The following is a 21,938-nucleotide window of genomic DNA, read 5'->3' as shown; positions in this document are numbered from 1 at the left end:
AAACTGGACCATACAGACTGCTCCATGCTGAGGGTGTGATGCATCTCACCTGTTACACACAAGGGGTGCGATGCATACTGAAAATCCCTTCTGTAGGGTGCGATGAGCGAGAGCAGACAAATGGCAGAGGCAGTTTGCTAGGTGGAAACTCAGAGAATCTTCTAGAAACTGCTCATATGACACTTGCCTCTCTGAATTCGCCCAGGGATGAGTAAGATATCATGAAATCTCCAAGTGGAACCAAGAACTATCAGTGAAATGACACTAATCAAAAACCCAGAAGCTGACTCACCCCCTGCAAATATCTATATATGGATCCCTCATCCTAGAGATCCAGAGGCTGGAATTTTGTAATTTGTAAGGAAGTGCTGTTGGTTTCTCTTTGAGACATTGTATTGTTGGGTGATCTAGCTTTTCATGAGGTGAAGAGGGCTTTCATGCTGGGAGGATGGCACTGGATCAGATAGCTGGGTTGTAATCCTCTCTTCTACTTCTATCAATAAAGTTATTTGAGTTTTCCTCCATATACTTGTGTATTTCTGAATCTTGTATTTGTGAATGAAATTGTATGGTTAATGTACATCTGATTCTACATTGTTTATGGTATTATAGATCCCTATGCTTTGATGGTATTTTGCTGCTTTATCTCTACATGTGTTCTTTGAAGCAGGACAAGTGAGAAAGGATTGGCGAAGCTCTATCAAAGGAGAGAGGAAACAAGCAAGGAGCCAAGAAAAAGACTAAGGTTGGTGCTCTCTACTTATCTCTTATCTATCTCCCATAAAGGAAAACACAAGTTACTTTGAATTGTTTGTTTCTAAGATAGCTACCCGTCTTAGTGGGACTAGCAGATCTGAATAGACACTAGTTTTCCTGGAAACAAGAGCGGGTGATGCAATGGAGCAATCTTCATAAGTGGTAAGCAGTATCTCACGCACCATAAGAGTTGTAAGCGGTATTCCTAAATTTCGCGTGATTAGCCTAAGCGAGTGACACGTAGCACGAGAAAACCACTCTTCTCGCACATTCTCGATAAGGTATCGGTTGTGCAAGACTTCACGCGAGATTGCGCGATAACCATTGGATCATGTGGGATTGATCAACGGTGGAGATCAACCAAGCTAGTTGGTGAGAGGGTGAGGCAATATCCATTGGATCAAGCGAAACAGATCAACGATGGATATTTAGACCGCCTAAAGTAAAAAATTGAAATGAATACGTCAGTTATGCGACATACGGTTGGCGGTGATTGGTCAGGTTCGTTGTGGATCGATGATAAGGAAATCCATGGGTATAATCTAATTAAGATGTGATTTATTAGCTTCCGCATATACTATGTATGAAGAAAGTGCTGAAGGAAATGAGAAATGAGTGAGATCTTATTATAGAAAGTGAGTGATGGGAAAAGATGACAATGAAATGAACCAATTATTGAATCAAGACGACAAACTCCAAAGCTCATGCAAGAACTAGAAATCTGTGTTTCTGGGGTTGTTGAAGGGTCTCTTCCTCAATTCATGGTCCCAGAGGGAGGAGGTGAGGCTGATACACCTGCTAAAAACCTTATGGGGATCTTTTTCTCCTTGCTAACATGCTAATTGAAAGAAGGCATAAATGGAAGAAAACTAAAACACAACCAATCTACTCTATATTGCTCTAATGGAAATGCCGCTACTTAAGAAAATGAACAATTAACCATGAACCTATGCTAGCATACATGTAAAATAAAGAGGATACTTGGATGCTAGGGTTGGGCCCTAGCCCAAGATCTTTGGCCCTCTGAGTTAACTCAGTGCTGGCTCAAAACAAAACTGATTCTTATTATCAAAACAATGGATTACATCAAAAACTGTCACAAGTCTTGCAGCTCAGAAATAGAGTAAAGTTTTACAATAAAAAATCCAAATCCTATTGAGGTCCTAGGAAGTCTCCAATGACTTCCTTAAAATCAGGGAGGCTCGGCTCCCAAACTTGAGATAAATTGGTTCTTTTACTTTAGCTTGCTCAACTGCCTTCTAGTCCTCATGATTTCGCTGTTTTCACTCCAAGCTGATGGAGGAATATTAGAATGGACAGGTATTAAATGAGGATTTACCTCCTATAATTCCTCTCCCTTGTCCCATAAGAGTTTTCACCAAGGTCTTTGCCAAAATTCCTTGCTTTTATCCTTTAATCCTGCATTAAATGCACATTATACCACAAAGTAAAATATCCAACTCTAACTCATCTCATAGAAAAAATATAAACAAAAGTATGCAATAAGTTGTGAGAATAGTTGGTTTGAATAAGCTAGGAGGTGAATTAAGGCCCATATAATTACCCAATGAAGAGGCTCATCATCACCCCCCTACCGAAAGTGTTGCTCATCCTCTGAGCAACATAGTCAATGTCCATGTCCTTCATGGCTCAGGTAGCTTCTCTGACATCCCATGCCTCTGCTATGGTCTCTTCTTCTTGTTCATAGAAGCCTACTTTCCTTTCTACTTTTTCCCATTGCTTCTTTTCATCTTCTTCTTTTCTCCCTTCTAGCATCCCTAGGAGTAGTGGTGGACTGAGTTTTAGGCCTATCCAATTGACCTTCAACCTTTGCATTGATTGCTTATACTAGGTGTCCTATTGAGTGCCTCTCTCAACCTTTGAGGGGAGTGATATTCTCTGATCGTCAAGCTATGTGGCAGTGTGTTCCATCTCCTTAAGAAGGCATGTATAATATCATCTCCTAGTAGCATAAACATATCCTCAAAATGTGAAATTGCTTGCTCTTGGGCAGCAAGATATCTAGGTGCCAGTTGAGGATCATTTGACATTAGATTATGGGTGCTGATTAGCGCCATGGGATTTGATTTTTCAGCTCTGATGAAAAGACGTTCATTTTTCTCTTTGGCTAATATTATTTTCATCTCTACATCCCTTGACCCCTCATGGTTCATCCATGATGCCAAAGCCATTAATTGTAGATCTCCTAGCTCAACATTAGGATCCCAAACATTCATGTTCGTGAGGACCATGTTGTGTAAGTAAAACTCTGCCATTTTCGCCCTATCCTCTTACTTTGATCACAAGGATCAATAAACTGCCTATAGTCCTGAAATGGCATGGTGCCCCTTTGTGCTAGTGTTTTAATATGAAATTGTATCCATTGTTCTCTGAGGTAAAGAGCATAGGATTTAGTTGGCATCCTACACTGGATGGCCTCCAAGGAGAAGCTGGCCATACATGCTAATTGATTTTCCCTTTCCTGCAGCTATCCTCTTAGCCATGAATTTTCCCTCTCAAGTTGATCTCTCATTATTGCTTCTCTATCCCTTAGTGTAGGGGAATATTCAGTCTCAATAGGGATTTTTTTTTATATTTGTGGCTTCCCTTGTTTGATTCTTGTGCTCTTTCTTGTTCTTTAATATAGAGGGGTTTGCCTACTTCTTTTCCCTTTTTTCTTGACTAGGGTACTGAGAGCAGTGAGGGCAGTTGTTGCCTCCCTCTCAGGGGCCTCTAGAGACGCCCTAGGTGACTCCTCCTTGTTCTTTTCCCCTTCTATTTCAATGTCTTCTTCCTCTCTGTTTTTCTTATCTTCTTCCTCTTGTTGTTATTCCTCATCTTCCTCAGTTTATTTCTTAGTTTCCTCCTCTGTTTCACCATCCTCCTCCTTCTCTTATCCCCCTTATTCTTCTGCTTCATCATGTTCCTCTGTATTACTTTCTTCTTCATCCATATCATCCCCCTCTAGATTTGTATCTTCTTCTTCTTATTTTTCCTCCTCCTCACTGACAGAAGGACTAACATCATAGGTGAGGGTTTTGATGTCATCCTCTGCTAGTAAGTCTCTGAAGACTAGCCATGTTATAGGGATCCTGAGGTGTTGGAAGGAATCCTCAATGAGGATCCTCATCAACACATAGTGATCTAATTGTTGGGAATTCTCTTACTTTACTTTGTTGCTGGAGTCTATGAGTGATCGCATCAAGAAATAGGGTATGTTGAGTCTTTGGTGAACTGGTGTTTCTACCCCAAATCTTAATTCTTCAAGCATCCTAAACTTGTAGCCATAAACAACATTGTATCTACCATCACATAAGATATATTTGATGAGTTGGTAACCTACCTCACTCCATGGGTATGGTAGACTGCCCCTCCTTACTCCATTTTTATCCTCTATGGGTTCTTCATCTTCAAAAAATAATTGCCTTTTTTCCACCTAACTGTCTGCTTTGTCTTCTTTTTTCCATGGAATTCATAGGGGAAGTGTGGTGACCCTACTGATGAGCTCTGGGGGAGATCTATAGTGAGCCCTACAACAATAACATTGGCATGGATTCTGCTGTGTGGAGTGAGGGAATGAGAAAATTCTTGAGCTACCTTATCATCATACCCTGCGAATTTTCCGAAAAACCCCATCCATTGGTGTCTTATAAAGATTTCAAGCACTTGGGGGTGTTTTTGTATCCTCACAGTGTTTGCGAGTTCTCTCCTATTAAACCCTCCTATCATCTTTCTTGTGAGGCTTGAGGAGGAAATGAGAGGTTCGTCACAAGAATTTTAGATTCAGGAGAAAACAAAGTTTCCTGTGTATGTAAGTTGACTGCAGCCACGTGTGAGAGGATACCCGGTTTTGTATGTGATGACTTAACAAAGGTGGCCAAGTTAACTGGCCACCATTTCAATTATAAACCACCTACCTCATAACCCTTACAACTTTTGATCAAATGATGCATATGAGTGAGTGAGCGGGATACTTACCTGTGGTCTCGATGCCATGCTGCAGTTGTCAAAGATCAGAGGTGTTGTGTTGTTTATTTGCTGCATTGTCATTCTTCTTCCTCGTCTGTTGTCTGTTGATGGTTTCTTGGCTTTTGTAGGTGTCTGTGACTGAGGATCTGATGTTGCTGCTGCTGTGGAGCTCTTAGATCATCCTAGTGAAGAACTGTAGTTGATGATTGATATTCTGTGGGATAGGTTGCTACAAGTTTTCCTATAGGATGTCCTGTAGTTGTTTCTCCCTTAGAATTTCTTAATCATGTTGTTGGCTGGGGCTGTGAGGATTCTGAAATGAATGGACAGAGGGAGTAGGAGTGTGTGTGGAGCAAGGGACATTCTGGTAATGCTCTTACTCTCCTTTGTTTTCACTTTTTTCTTTTTTTTCATAACTGGCAGAAACTGGTCTCTTTTTGTTTTGAATGGTGAGTGCAAGGATGATGATAATGGACGAGGTGAAGGGTTAAATCATGTCTAGAATGAATTTTAGGGACCTAACCAACATACCATTCACCCTTGGATTTCTTCCTATAGGTTTTTCGGGCCACTGTAATTCCTATAGGATCATCCTGTAGGTTTTCAGGGGATACTGTAGGAATATAGGGGATCCTATAGAAAACACAGTCTTCACCTAAATTGAAGCAATGAAGTGAAAAAAACAATGGAATTGATGGAGGTATGGATGGTAAGGAGTGGAGGAGTTGAATATATGTGAGGCAAGGTTCCCTTTGTATCTTCTCTTTTCTCCTTGATTGTCCTTCTTGCACAACTGCAAATAACAATTATGTCTTTTTTCTCTTTTTTTTTAAAACAACTAGGCTGCCTCAAAGAGGTTTTCACCCTAGATGTTTTCCCTGGATGCCTCAAGGAATGTTTTCACCCAGGGATCTTCTTATTCTTTTTTCCCTTTTTTTCATCATTGGGTCGCCTCACGAGGTTTTCAACCAAAACATGGGACTCAAGCGCCTCATGGAGGTTTTCACCTAAATCCTTATTCTTTTTTCTTTTTTTCAGTGACCTGGTGAGGGAGGAGATGGAACTTTCTCCACCATCATCACTGTCTTATTGATATTGTCAGTGAACTCTTGTTTTGATAAAGGCCTCTTGTACATTTTCAATCGATGTCCATTAACAAGCAATGGAATGTCTTCTTCATCTATAGTTTTGATTTGCACTGAACCATTATCATGGCATCTTTCCACCACATAAGGTCCAAGCCATCATGTCCTTAGCTTTCCCTTGAATTATTTATACTAAGAATCATATAACAATGCCCAATCGCCCTCTTGAAATTGCTTCTCCTTAATATGTCTATCATGCCATATCTTCCTTTGAAGCTGAACTATCTTTGTATGTAGGATGGCCTGCATTTTGAATTCATCCAAGCCATTCAAATGGAATAATATTTCTTTTTGTGCATGACTGAGATCCAAATCTAGTTGGGCTTCCATCCTCAATGTGTTATATTCAAAATCAATGGACAACAAAGCCTTTTTCCCATAGACTAGCTCATAGGGTGTAAATCCAGTGGTGGTATTCCATGTTTTATTATAGGCCCAGGTGGCCTCAACTAGTCTCTCTACCCAATCCTTCCTGTTGTTGCTCACTACATTGGCTAAGATGCTCTTCGGTGCCCTGTTGGTCACCTCCACTTACCCATTAGCTTGTGGATGATAAGGAGTGGAGGTCCTATGATTGATTCTGTGATGGCTGAGCAGTTCTTCAATCATGTTGGAGGTAAATTGGCTGCCTTGGTCTCTGACTAGCTCCTTAGGGTACCCAGATTTGTAGAATACATTCTCCCTTAGGAACTCACCCACCTTCTCTTTTGTTGTTGCCTTAATCGCCTTGGTTTCAACCCACTTAGTCAAATAATCAGTGCACACAATAATGTATTTTTTTTTCTTTGAAGGAGGGTTGATAGGCCTAATGAAGTCCATGCCCCACTTGTCAAATCACTCGAAAGTCACTTGAGGTTGTAGGGGCATTTCATCTCTTGGAGTAGGCTTTCCCATCCTCTAGCACTGATCACACTGAATAATGTACTTTTTCACATCCTAATGAAGAGTGGGCCAATAATAGCCCGCTTGTAACACTTTGAATGTTGTTCTCTTTGTTGCAAAGTGACCTACACAAGGCCCATCATGTCAGGTTAGAATGATGTCAAAAACTTCCTCTTTCCTTAAATACCTTCTCAAGATTTGATCTGGGCCAAGTTTGAAAAGATTGACCCCAATCCAGGTGAAGGGGGAACTTTTCCTGACTATATTGCTCTTTTCTTTGGAGGGAAAGTTTGGTGGGAACTGTGCTAATACCAAATAGTTTTCTATATCAAAAAACCACAGGGAGAGAACTGAAATAGCAAAAAATCTCTCGTCTGGTAACTGGTCATCCACCATTCCTTCTTCACCTGCAGGCAGATTCATCCTAGATAGAAATTCTGCAACAAAATTTTCCTTACCAGGCTTATCAACAATAGTTAGATCAAACTACCATAATAAAAGCAACCATATTATAATTCTAGCATTTACATCTAGTTTGTTCATTGAATATTTGATTGCAGCGAGGTCAGTATACACAAATGTTTGGTAGCCTGTCTAGTAATGCCTAAATTTGTTTAATGAATGAACAACAGCCAGGAGTTCCCTTTCGGTCACAGTATAATTTATCTTAGCCTTTGAGAGGTTCTTACTGATAAAATAGATGGCATAGGGAAATTTCTCCTCTACCTGACCTAAGGCTACTCCTATGGCTTTGTGTGAGGCATCAGCATGAATATGAAAAGGGAGGGCCCAGTTTAGGCTTCGAAGAATTGGTGCATTGGTTAACCTACCCTTTAAAATGTCTAAGGCCTCTTGACAGCTTTTTGACCATATAAACTCAGAATCTTTGGCCAACAACCCAAATGAAGGAGAGGCCAACTTGCTGAATTCCATCATGAACCTTCGGTAGTATCCAGCTGATGAGCCTAGGTATTGCAATAAGAATGTTGCAACTCCCAGGGCTACCAGCTTTACTTTTCAACCTGAGTTTCGTAAAAACTTGGAAGTGACAGTGCTATATGCACAAGTAAAAGTGAAGGTCCCTCCTGTTGTCACTGTTCATCTGGCAAGAGACCCCACAGGTTCCAAGCCAAACTTCTATAGGGTCAGAAGAAGCTTGATTCTTTGATGGAAGAAGATCAAATCTATTCTAAGAGAGAGCTACTCTACTGCAGTAATGAAGAAAACAAATTTTAATGCTAACTAATACCATAACCTAATTAACTAATTAAACAACTATGCTAAGCAGAATTGCTAAATCAATCACTAATCTAATGCTGCTATATAAGTTGTAGAGGTAAAGAACATAAAACTATACTAAGGTGTAAGCAAAGAAACTAAGCTAAATTGGTTTTCAAGTGGAAGAGCAATCGGAGGATGAAATCACTGAAAGGAGGACATAAGGAAGCAACAGTGCATAAGAACCGTTGGATTAGCCAACGAACAGAAGATGAATGACAGAGATCTTATCGTGAAGGCTTAAGTGAATAGATGGATGAATATGGTGAACACACAGGATGAATGGCAGAGGTCTTTTCGCGGAGGTTAAGTGGATAGATGGACGAACCTGACGAATGAACAAGATGAACAACAGAGATCTTATCAGAGAGATTAAGTCAAGAGATGGATAGATAGGATAATCACAGGATGCGTTATCACCCTAAAATTTTTATTTCTAAGATTTGGAAAGTTTGCCTTATTTCTAGTCATAGTCTTATAGGTTTTGAGTCATCTCATCTCAATAAGTGTCATTCTCTTTTCCAAAAAAAAGTTTCACAACCTCATTCCATGTCCTAGAAGCCTCACCATGTGTTTTTACATCAGTTTGATTCTAAAGGATTGATGCTAGTCTTGGTCTAGTATTTCCATGGTTGTTTTAGAGTCTAAGATTTAAAAGAGAGTCTTGTTGGTATGGTCAAATAGGTTCAATACTCTGTTCTTGCCTATCACTGGTCCCACATCACCCATAAGTTCCATGTGTCAAACTTGTGTCAAGCTTTTCGTAGCGCCAAACCTAGTCTAGGAGTTTTCGTAGCGCAAAACCCAAAATTTGCACTGGATGTGATATGAAATCAGGGATTCTAAACTAGGAGTTTTCGTAGCACGCTACAAAACCCCTGAAGCAGCCTGTTTCAGCATAAAAGACTCTGTTTTTTGCTTTTACTAGTCAACTTCCAGAAGGGTTCCTGAGCAGCTGAGAACTCAATTTTAAAAACCAAAAGAGGCTTTTCTTCCTAACATACTTAACTACAAAAAAGTCTTTCAGTTTCTTCAAATTCGTTCTGAGGTGGGAGGAATTTATGGTTAAACTTGCGCTACGAAACTGCTGAAAGTCAAGCTTTGTCTTCTGGTTTGAGCAGTCTTTTTCAAGATCAATTTCTGGTCACAGGAAAAATTATTTTAGAATTTTGAAGGAGGTTTCTATTAATCAACTCTCTAGCTACAATAAACTATCTCACTTTCTTCATAAGTGTTTTCAGCTGGGAGATACTAATCTTTATTTGAAACCCTAACTCCAGAGAACACATTTTTCCTGTTTTACATGTGTTTTTCAAGGACAAATTCTGGACAGCTGGAGAAATTTTTTAAAAAACCAAGAGAGGTTTTTGTTCTAGACAGCATGAAATACAAAATACTCCTTCAATTTCATAAAATATGTCATGGATGAGAGGATAAAGGCTCTGTCCCATGTGCCAATTTTCAAGGATCCTAAACCTAAAAATAGGGAAACATGTTCCCTAATTTCTAGGGTTTATCAGTAGCAGTAAGGTGACAACGTGGGAGGCTTCATCAAATTCGATCTCATGAGGCTGCAGCTGTCAAAGAATGCTTTCAATGTTTATATAAGGTTGTTGTAATCATAATAAGGAGTTACACTCCTAGTTGTATTAGGTCACTAGCACTGTTAGTTAACAACTAGTTCTAATTAATAGTTTGTTTTATGGTTAGAATAGGTGTCACTCATAGAAAATTTGAATTCTCTTGATGAGAGATGAAGCAATACATGTTGTAAATGCTATATATAAAGCAAGAGGTCGAATTAGCAAAGGGTTGGAGACTTTTTGGCTCAGCTGCTGCTCTATGTGCAGATTGTGTATATTTTTAACCTAATGCAGAATTTATACTTAGACAACTCAAGATTCATGAAGAGTTCTTGTATGTTCTTGTTTTGATGGCATATTCCAATACTTACATTGTAGTGGTGTTTACTTATGATATTCGGAATTCATCAATGATGCTCTAACTTCCTTCATAGATAAACTAACTGTGTTTCACTGTTTTATATTTGCATTTCTGCACTTGAACACTATAATGCCTTGACTTCCATGCTAGGTAGAATGTTTTGGCTTCACAACTCAGGATTCAATGAGAGTTTTTCATGTCCTATTGTCTCATGGCTTTCCTCTTTCACTTACTTGCAGTGGTATGAATACATGTTACTTAGAACTCATCAATGATGCTCTAACTTCCTTCATGTATTTATAAACTGTGTTTCCTTGCATTGTATCTTTGTTTTGTTGATGTATAAAAACTCTCTATGCCCTAACTTCATGTTAAGCTGATCTTGCTGTGGTATTGAAACATACTTTGACTCCATAGCCCAATGGTAGCCAGACTTCATCTTTCAACCTATAAACATATACAATCACAAACCATAGAGTTAGCCATCTATCTATATCTTTAATCAAAATCATTAACCCTTTGAGAGAGCCCTCTCAGGCTGAGGAGGCTAAGCCTTAGCTAAAAGATTGGTTTGAAATAATTACACTGAGATAGTCTGATCAGTAGTCTATCAGGGTCTTATTTGGTGATAACCGGATGGACGATAGAGATTGTATCGTAGGAAGAAAACGTGCGGAAATGATGGCGTGGGTTTCGAAGGTGGTAATCAGTTTCTCGCGCACCCTCAAGGTTGTAAGATGTATTTCTGCATTCCACGTGATTAGCCTAACTGAATGACACATAGCAAGAGAACACCACTTTTCTCATGTGGTCTCGGGCAGATAACGATCGTGCAAGAATCTGCACGAGATTGCATGATAGCCATCAGATCAGGCTAGACAGATCAAAGATGGAGATCGGCCAAGCTAGTTGGCGATCGGGTGACATGATAACTGTCAGATCAGGCAAGGCAGATTGACGGTGGGGATTTAAATCACATAAAGTAGGTGGAAGACTTCACGCGAGGTGGTAGTTGGATAAACTAATGAATCGGGCGGTGAGAAAATGATGCATGTAAAATGTGCTGAAGGAGGTTTCAAAAGAAAACAGTATAAAAACCAGTGAGAGTGAACAAGTAACTGCATCAAACAAAAAACTACATAGCTCATGCGAGAACTAGAAACCTACATTTTTGAGGTTGCTGAAGGGTCTCTTCCTCAAGTCATGGTCCCAGAGGGAGGAGGTGAGTCTGAGACACCTACTAATAACCTTATGGTGATCTTTTTCTCCTAGCTAAATTATGGACTAAAAGAAGGCATAAATGGAAGTAAACGAAAGCCCAATCGATCTACTCTACACTACTATAAGCGGAATGCAGCTACTTAAGAAAATGAACAGTTAAACCATAAATCTATGCTATACTATTGTAATGAAAGTGCAGCTACTTAAGCAAATGAGCAGAAACATAAAACTATGCTAGCATACATGTACAGTAAAGAAGCGTTTTCACTGCTCGGGTTGGGCCCTAACCCAAGAGCTTCAACCCTCTGAGTTAGCTTAGAGCTAGCTCAAAATGAAACTCATTCTCATTATCAAAGTCATGGATTACATAACAAACTATCACAAGTCTTGCAGCTCAGAAATAAAGTAGAGTTTTACAATAAGAATCTAAATCCCACTGAGGTCCTAAGCGTCTCTACTTATACATCTGAAGTCTCTAACGACTTCCTTCCCATTAGGGAGGCTTGGCTTCCCACTTAAGATAAACTGGTTTCTATCACTTTCACTTGCTCGACTGTCTTTTCTTCCTCATGATTTGGCTATTTGTACTCCTAGCTGATGGAGGAATATTCGAATGGTGGGGTGGTAAATGAGGAGGATTTACCTCCTATAATTCCTCTCCGTTGTCCCATTCAAGTTTTAACCAAGGTCTTTTCCATAGTTACTTGTTTTTATCCTTTGTTCCTGCATTACATGCACATTATACCAAAAAGCAAAATATCCAACTCTAACTCATCTCATGAACAAAATATAATCAAAAGTATGCAATAAGTTGTGAGAATATACGGTTTCACTAAGCTAGGAGGTAAATTAAGGACAATTAAGGCCCATATAATTACCCAATGATGAGGCTTATCATTACCCCCATACTGGAAGTGTTGCTCATCCTCTTAGAAACTTAGTCAATGTCCATGTCCTTCATGGCTCTGGTAGCCTCTACGACATCCCATGCTTCTGTTGTGGTCTCTTCTTCTTGTTTATAGAAACCTGCTTTCCTTTCTACTTCTTCGCATTGCCTCTTCTCGTCTCCTTCTTTTCTCCCTTATAGCATCCCTAGGAGTAGTGGTGGACTGAGTTTTAGGCCTATCCGATTTGACCTGCAATGTTTGCATTGATTGCTTATACATAGGTGTCGTATTGAGCGCCTCTCTCAACCTTTGAGGGGAGTGATATTCTCTGATCTTCAAGCTATGTTGTAGTGTTTTCCATCTGTTTTAGAAAGCATGTGTATTATCATCTCTTAGCAGCCTAAACATATCCTCAAAATGTGAAATTTCTTGCTCTTGGGCAGCAAGATATCTAGGTGCCAGCTGAGGATCATTTGCAGTTAGATTATGGGTGTTGATTAGGGCCATGAGATTTGATTGTTCAGATCTGATGAAAATAGGTTCATTTTTCTCTCTGGCCAATATTATTTTCATCTCTGCAGTCCTTGACTTCTCATGGTTCATCGATGATGCCAAAGCCATTAATTCTAAATCTCCTAGCTCTGCATTAGGATCCCAAATATTCATGTCTATGAGGACCATGTTGTGCAAGTAAAACTCAGCCATTTTGGCCCTATCCTCTAGTGCACTTTGATCACAAAGATCAATAAATTGCTCGCAGTACTGAAATGGCATGGTGCCCCATTGTGCTAGTGTTTTAATCTGAAATTGCAGCCATTGTTCTCTGAGGTAAAGAGCATAGGATTTAGCTGGCATCCTACACTAGATGGCCTCCAAGGAGAGGCTGGCCATATATGCTAGTTGGTTTTCCCTTTCCTGCAGTTGTCCTCTCAGGGGCCTCTGGAGACACCCTAGGTGACTCCTCCTTGTGTTCTTCCCCTTCTGTTTCAATGCCTTCTTCCTCTCTATTTCAGCATCATCCTCCTTCTCTTCTACTTCATCATGTTCCTCTGTATTAGTTTCTTCTTCATCCATCTCATCCTCTGCTAGTAAGTCTCTGAAGACTGACCATTTTATAGGGATCCTAAGGTTTTTGGAGGGCATCCTCAATGAGGATCCTGATCAACCCATGGTGAACTAACTGTTGGGAATTTCCTTTCTTTACTTTGTTGCTAGAGTCCATGAGTGATTGCATCAGAAAATAGGGTATGTTGAGTCTTTGGTGAGCTGTTGTTTCTACCCTAAATCTTAATTCTTCAATCATCCCAAAATGGTAGCAATAAACAACATTGTATCTACCCTCACATGAGATGTATTTGATGAGTTGGTAGGCTACCTCACTCCATGGGTATGGCAGACTGTCCCTCTTTACTCCATTTTTATCCTCTGTGGGTTCTTCACCTATTAAACCCTCCTGTCATCTTTCTTGTGGGGCTTGAGTTGGAGATGAGAGGTGTGACATATGAATTTTAAATTCAGGATAAAACAGATTTTCCTACGTATGTAATCCACTAGCCTCTAGAGCACTTCTAGTTGATTTTCTTGTAAATGGGGATGGATTTTTAGATCCTACCTCTTTAGAATGTTGATATTCCCTCTTGAACCCTTCTCTGCCTATCCTATAGACTGCCTCTGTAGAATATTTATGTAGGAATTCCTGTGCATGCTCCAGTAGAAATTCTCTTGCAGAGCAATGGATCCTTGCTTCTAGTTGGTGGCCAGAGTTATGAGAGCTACTTGAGTGAGGGAGTTTCAAGGAGGTGGAATCCATGAATGCATGCAAACGATGTTTTGTTTCCCTTTATACCACCTCACCATTTCCTCTCCTCAAAACTAGCTCCCACAATTGTTAAATCCATAGTTAACCACTTCTTTTCCTACTCCTCCTCTATTCTTTGAGTTGACTGCAGCCATGTGTGAGAGGGCACCCTGCTTTGTATGTGATGAGTGAACAAAGGTGGCCAAGTGAAGTGGCCACCTTTTAAATTACAAACAAACTACCTCTTAGCCTTCACAACTTTTGATCAAATGATGCATATGAGAGAGTGAGTGGGATACTTACATGTGGTCTTGATGCCATGTTGCAGTTGTCAAAGATCATAGGTGCTGCATTGTCTATTTGCTGCATGGTCATTCTTCTTCCTCCTCTGCTTTCTGCTGATTGTTTCTTGGCTTTTGGAGGTGTTTGTGACTGGAGATCTGATGCTACTGCTACTTTGTAGCTCTTGGATGACCACTTGGCAATGTTTGGTGTCTCCCTTAGAATTTCTTGATCATGTTGTTGGATGGTGTTATGAGGATGCTATAATGAATGGGCAGAGGGAGTAGGAGTGTGTGTGAGTGAAGGGATGATGGTAATGGATGAGGTGAGGGGTTAGATCATGTATAGACTGGATTTTGGGGACCTAACCAACCTACCATTCAGGGGATCCTGTAGAAAACACAATCTTCACCTTAAATTGAAGAAATGAAGTAAAAAAAAATGGAATTGATGGAGGGATGCATGGTAAGGAGTGGAGGAGATGAATATATGTGAGGCAGGTTTCCCGTTGGATCTTCTCTTTGCTCCTTGATTGTCTTTCTCACCCACCTGCAAATAACAATTATGTCTTTTTTATTTTTTTCTTTTATTATTATATATATATTTTTAAAAACACCTAGGCTGTCTAAGAGAGGTTTGCACCCTATATATCTACCTTGGGTGCCTCAAAGAAGGTTTTCACCCAAGGATCTTCTTACTGTTTTTCATTTTTTCTTATCCTTGGGCCGCCTCATGAGTTTTTCAACCCAAATATGGGACTGAGGTGCCTCATGGAGGTTTTCACCTGAACCCTTATTCTTTTTTCTCTTTTTCAGTGCCCGAATGAGGGAGGAGTTGGGACTTGCTCCACCATCATCACTGTCTTATTGATATTGTCAATGAACTTTTGTTTTGATAAAGGCCTCTTGTACATTTTCAATCGGTGTCCATTAACAAACAATGAAATGGCTTCTTCATCTATAGTTTTGATTTGCACTGACCCATTATCATGGTATTTTTCCACCACATAAGGTCCGAGCAATCTTGTCCTTAACTTTCCCTTGAAGTCTTTATAGCTAGAATCATATAGCAATGCCTAGTCTCCCTCTTGAAATTGCTTCTCCTTAATACGTTTTTCATGCCAGATCTTCCTATGAAGCTGAGCTATCTCTATATGTAGGAGGGCCTACATTCTGAATTCGTCCAAGCCATTCAAATGGAAGAATATTTCTTTTTGTGCATGACAGAGATCCAAATCTAGTTGGGCTGCCATCCTAAATGTGTTATATTCAAACTCAATGGACAAAAAATCTTTTTTCCCATAGACCAGCTCATAAGGTGTAAATCCAGTGGTGGTATTCCATGTTGTATTATAGGCCCAGGTGGCCTCAAATAGTCTCTCTACCCAATCCTTCGTACTGCTATTCACTGCCTTGGTTAGGATGTTCTCCAGTGCCCTGTTGGTCACCTCCACTTGCCCATTATCTTGTGGATGATAGGGAGTGGAGGTCCTATGCTTGATTTTGTGATGGCTGAGCAGTTCTTCAATCATGTTGGAGGTAAACTGGTTGCCTTGGTTTGTGACTAGCTCTCTAGGGTACCCAAATTTGTAGAATAAATTCTCTCTTAGGAACTCAGCCACCTTCTCTTCTGTTGTTGCCTTAATTTCCTTGGTTTCAACCCACTTAGTGAAATAATCAGTGCACACAATAATGTGCTTCTTTTTATTTGAAGGAGGGTTGATAGGCCCAATGAATTCCATGCCCCACTTGTCAAATGGCTCAAAAGTCACTTGAAGTTGTAGGGGAATTTCATCTCTTGGAGTAGGCTTTCCCATCCTCTGGCACTGATCACACTGATTAATGTAGTTTTTCACATCCTGATGAAGAGTAGGCCAATAATAGCCTGCTTGCAACACTTTGAATGTTGTTCTCTTTGCTGTAAAGTGACCTCCACAAGGCCCATCATGACAGGTCAGAAGGATGTCAAAGATTTCCTCTTCCCTTACACACTTTCTTAAGATTTGATTTGGGCCAAGTTTGAAAAGATTTCCCCTAATCTAGGTGAAGGGGGCACTCTTCCTGACTATCTTTCTCTTTTCCTTGGAGGGCAAGTTTGGTGGAAACTGTGTTGATACCAAATAGTTTGCTATATCATCAAACCATGGGGACAGAATTGAAATAGCAAACAAATTCTCATTTGGAACTAGTCATCCACCATTCCTTCTTCACCTGCAGGTAGATTCATCCTAGATAGAAAGTCTGAAACAACAATTTCCTTACCAGACTTATCAACAATAGTTAGATCAATATGTTGTAATAAAAGCAACCATCTTATAATTCTAGCATTTACATATGTTTTGTTCATTAAATATTTGATTGCAGCATGATCAGTATGCACAAATGTTTGATAGCCTATAATGTAATGCCTAAATTTGTTTAATGAATGCACAACAAACAGGAGTTCCTTTTCAGTCACAATATAATTTAGCTTAGCCTTTGACAGGTTCTTATTGGTAAAATAGATGGCATAGGGCAATTTCTCCTCTTCTTGACCTAGGGCTGCTCCTATGTCTTTGTGTGGGGCATTAGCATGAATATGAAAAGGGAGGGCCCAGTTTGGGCCTCTGAGAATTAGTGCAGTGGTTAATTTACCCTTTAGAATGTCTAAGGCCTCTTGATAGCTCTTTAACCATATAAAGTCAGAATATTTGGCCAACAACCCAAACAAAGGAGAGGCCAACTTGCCAAAGTCCTTTATAAACCTTCGGTAGTATCCAACTAACCCTAAGAAACTCCTGACATCTCTCTGCTTTTGTGGAGGTGGGACCCTTTGGATGATTTCTATTTTGTTTGGGTCCACCTGCAGTCCTTGCTGAGATATTGAATGACCTAGCACGTTCCCTTCGGACATTAAGAATTCACATTTTTTTGGACTGAGAGACAAGTTCATTTCAATGCATTTGTGCAATACATTGCCTAGGTTACAGTATAAGGAAAATGAAGGAGGAGGGAGGTAAATGACTGTTGCGAGCTCCCCTTTCTGCATAAACGCATGGCCGAGCTAATATTTGTTCCTCTAAATGCTGAAGTTTGTAGCAGAGGTAACAATCTGAAATTTATAATCCCTTCTATCTCAGTAACATAATTTTCAAATAACTCTTAGTGACTACTCGACAAAGTCAATTTAGGGGAACAAAGAAGGAAATCATGGAATCATATTACATTGTGAAGATGGAGGACAATAATAAAAATATGTTTGTATTTGTTGCGGTGTTAGTTCTGGCGATGTTGTTCATTATGATCTGCCTAACTCTGTGACCTCATCGTCTGAAAGCGATTAGAGCTCAATGCTTACAGTAAAAATAACCAATAGGTAAAAGTTTTATTCTATTGGTCTCTTGCTATGGAGTTCCTTATTATTATTGATTTGGTTTTTGGTATTTATTATTGCATAAAGACTGTTGCTTTGGAATTCCTTATTACTAATTCGGTTTTGAGGTTTTATTATAGCATAAACAGAGGTTAGGTGCATTTTAGAGGTTTGGTGGGGATGATCCATTTGTATTCATTAAATCTATAAAAGCACCTTGAATGAATTTAGATGGGTTTGAGTTAGCAACTAACTGCATCAAGCGAAACTGAGTAAATTCTGCAACCTGGGGTGGTGATGATCCATCAACGTTTGACATATGTATGGAATTTAGAAATTACAAAGTGAAAATAGATGGTTGTTGGGATTACCGTAAAAGTCTTTGTTCTTGCATGCAGAAGTATAGAGAATGAGGTTTAAAATTTAAATATTTCGTTATTAAAATGGGTTTTTGTACTTTATTTATACCTTGTAGATTACAGTGAGAAAGAATGGTTGAAATCTTTCCTCTGTTAATGTGGTTATTTGTATGTCATTTATTCTGTAAAGCTTGTAGACTCATCCCACTAGACTTACACTTTCAAAGAATTAATGGGTTTTTACCATTCATCTAATTTCATGGTACCGCTTCTCCAGAGTATATAATATATGTGAGGTATTTTGCATTTCATCCCGAGATGTTTGCAGACTCATCCCATACGGTTTACAGAGGGAAAGAATAGTTTTTGTAGCTCTCCCGGTTTGGAGAGTGCCCCAGGTCACCAACAACACTATGATTAAACTCAAAAGTATGGTGTCTGCATTTTACTTGTAATCTGATTCATATGCTTGTTTTCATTCCTTTCTGTAGTTGTATAGTAAGGAATTATATTTAATTGAAGTTTATCAAGTTTATTTGTGGCAATGTAGTACTTTTTTTGTGATGGACTGCAATTTTTAGACTTTGGTGGACATAAATGTATGCTTTATGAAGGCATGTTGTTTGAAAGAGAGTTTTACTTGGGAAACTGGAATGCATACAATTACAATGGTGTTTAATTATTTTGTGTGTTCTCTTTTTTTTCAAAATTTGGTAATATAATTCATGATAAGATTGTGTATTTTTATTGGTTACATTGTCTTCTTAAATTTATAAATAGATTCAGCACCCTGAATAAACCTTTTGGCACTTAGATTGTATAGACTATATAGTTTAAACTTGTAATTCCTACCATTCCCAACCAATTTTTCAAACAATATTAACCATAAAATATGCCCTAAAAATCGAAAACATAAAAAAGTTAAACTACACAAAATTACAATTAAAAATATTAAACAATATTGTTCATTGTTTGTGAAAGACAAACCAAGATGGCCATGTTTATTATTACCTTCAAGTATTTGTTTAGCCTATGCGAAAATTGCATTGTACTTGCAACAATTTTCAACTGCCTTTGATTAAAAATAAATTCCCTGACCTGAAATTTTTAAAAGTCACATGACTAGCAAGTCTAGTTGTAATCTTTAGGACACCATAAAATCAACAGTATTTACAACGTACGGTATTGGGATAAGGTTCCTTTAACTCCAGATCCATTTCTCTCGAGGACATTAATGAAAAGTATTAAAGTAAAAAAAAATGGGTACACAGAATTATTATTTGAGAAATCACTTGATAAAACATAGCAATCAGACTGTAGAGATTTTTGTTTAATCTGTAAAGATGGTCTTGCAATGAATAATTTGAGTACAACGCTAACTCAAAGTAGTCAAACCATTAGTTCTTGAATGGTTTCAGATACTTAATCTTGGATAAGTTTTAATGATAGCTACTACTGTGATGTGATTAGAAGAAAATGGTGTTCCAATAAACTAGATTAAGAAGCATTAAACTCACAAGACAGCCTAAAATATGGGAGCAACCTTACATTTTCTAAGGCAAATTCATTGGATGGTAGAGAGATCCCTGCGCCTAGAAGTTTTTTCGGAGGTACAGATTATGCTTCTTCAAGTACTGTTAGGAACCCACTTGGTCTGGTAAAATACCTGGAGGAATTTGTTACCTATCAACTCAAACCTTACATTTTCTAAGGCAAATTCATTGGATGGTAGAGAGATCCCTGCGCCTAGAAGTTTTTTCGGAGGTACAGATTATGCTTCTTCAAGTACTGTTAGGAACCCACTTGGTCTGGTAAAATACCTGGAGGAATTTGTTACCTATCAACTCAAATATTGTATTTCAATCGGTAATCAATGAAAGGCACCTCAGAATCTATCACCGATGTGCTAATTCTATGAGTGGCTTTTTTTGTTGTTGTAAGAGCGCATTGCATTCTACTTCGAAAAAAAAAAATGGATGTAGAGCACTTTCCTGTAGGTTTCTTTAGGTGGGATCATAGACCAGCACCAACAACAACTGTCTTTAAGAAGGACCATGGACGACCGTTGGAAGTCATTCTTCCCATGAATAGAAGAAAGGAATTGAAGTCCCTTAAATATTTGTTTAAAGAGCATGGAGTTAGATACTTAACTCTTTCCAAGATGACCGAGATGGGCTTCACTATCAACACCCTTGTCAATATCACAGAGGAGGAGATTGAAGATTTGATGAAGAACGTGGTAGAACTCTATGATATGGATCTTCTTATAGGGGAGAGATATGGAATTAAATCTGCCATAAGAACAGAGAAGAAAAGATTGCAGTATATCAATATCACAGAGGAGGAGATTGAAGATTTGATGAAGACCCGGGTAGAACTCTATGATATGGAGAGATATGGAATTAAATCTGCCATAAGAACAGAGAAGAAAAGATTGCAGGATAGTTTGGAGATGAAAAGGTTGGAAATATTGTATGAGGCAGAGAAGAAAAGATTGCAGGATAGTTTGGAGATGAAAAGGTTGGAAATATTGTATGAGGCAGAGAGAAGGATGATATTACGTGATGATCAAAATACTTTTGCAGTTACCATTGCATCTTAAGGTAAAAAGAAAAAATTTCCTGCTCTTATGAATGTATGCATTGGTGACCTGCAATAAAAATGTATTGTAGTTTACGTTCACTACTAAATTTTGTATTCCATTATGTGGACAATATATAGGTAGGTTTCACTTACAGAAAATAGAGGTGCTTGATTGTTAGATTGATACCTAAGACACTTTTGATTTGTCATGCCTACAACAAAATATTACGGAATCAAAGCTTTGGTATGATGATTTGGACAATTTTTTTTAATTTGTATAAAAAGACCACATTATTATAGCTCAAATATTTGTGAATCACACTACTTTCTACCCACATTGTTTGGAAAACAATGGTGAATAGAGAAATTAGTTTCTGAAACATTGCAACTTAACAATGGGTTGCACAAATTTTGTTGAATATATTATCTACCAAGAATGTGAACACATGTGATGTAACTAATGCTATTCAAACTTGTCAAAGAGAATGGATGGCAACAGTGTGCAAGCTGCAAACATATTATTGAAAGAAAGTTGGGATGTTGTCACATGACTTGTAGGTCAGTAACCTGGTAAAATGATTTCATAGTCAATAAATATAAATAAATATGATTAGGGATGTTGTGAATTATATTTTGATATATATAATTGTTTCTAATTGAAAAAGATGGGATGGTCCTCATTCTAATTTAACTTATTTCTTACGGTTGAAAAACCCAACAGTCAAGTGTTTTTTTATTAATAATAATAATTTAAATTTAGGTTCAGGATGGAGTTACATATCAAATTAGTTAATAATTATGAAATTTATAAATGAAATTATGTTGTTTGCTAATATAAGAGATTTCATTTTACACAGTAATTTGATTACTAAAATCTAGAGGAAAAACCTCTTCTAAATTATTTATTATTTATATACCTTCTAGTTAAATACCCACGATGTAAAAAAACTTATCATTTTAGTAAAAATTTCATTCCATTTGTTGTTCATTACATGAAATTGAAGGGGGGTTGTTTATGTAAGTGAAGCACAAGGGGAATTCATACATAGTATTGTGGGTGGTGTTTCAGGTGTCGTTACCAATTTTGTTATAAATGTGGATGAACGTGCAAGACAGATGGAACTTCCTGCAACTATTATAGTCAGAAAACTAAGGCCTTTTTGTATTTAGGGCCAACAAAATGCGAACTTTTGAGAGCATACTGGTTGTACATATGATTTACTAATGACCCTGTATTTTTTTTTTTCCTTTGTACGACTTTTTTCCAAGTAGCCTTCCCTAGTGTTTTTCGAAGTAGTCCTGTTGTTGCAAAGTAAATCTGGTTTTCTTAGGAAGACGAGAAAATTGTGGTTCCTTTTCAACTCGATGATGCTAAAAAATATACGTCCATTTTAGAAGACGAATTGTAATGTGGAGATTATTACATGGGCATACAAGAGTATGATAAAAAAATTTCGAAGTAGTCTTGTTGTTGCAGAGTATC

At 38.4% G+C, this 21,938-nt stretch overlaps 1 pseudogene; it reads left to right on the top strand.

The window, feature by feature from the left end:
• The first annotated feature begins 19,597 nt into the window (after window positions 1-19,597).
• Window positions 19,598-20,474, top strand: LOC149144154 (floricaula/leafy-like protein FL1 pseudogene; annotated as a pseudogene).
• The last annotated feature ends 1,464 nt before the right edge of the window (window positions 20,475-21,938 follow it).

Source organism: Pinus tabuliformis, chromosome X (genome assembly GCF_031772625.1).
Source record: "Pinus tabuliformis cultivar Carrire ecotype Pingquan chromosome X, CPIR1, whole genome shotgun sequence".
Taxonomy (NCBI): Eukaryota; Viridiplantae; Streptophyta; class Pinopsida; order Pinales; family Pinaceae; genus Pinus; species Pinus tabuliformis.
This window is presented reverse-complemented; position numbering and strand designations above follow the sequence as displayed.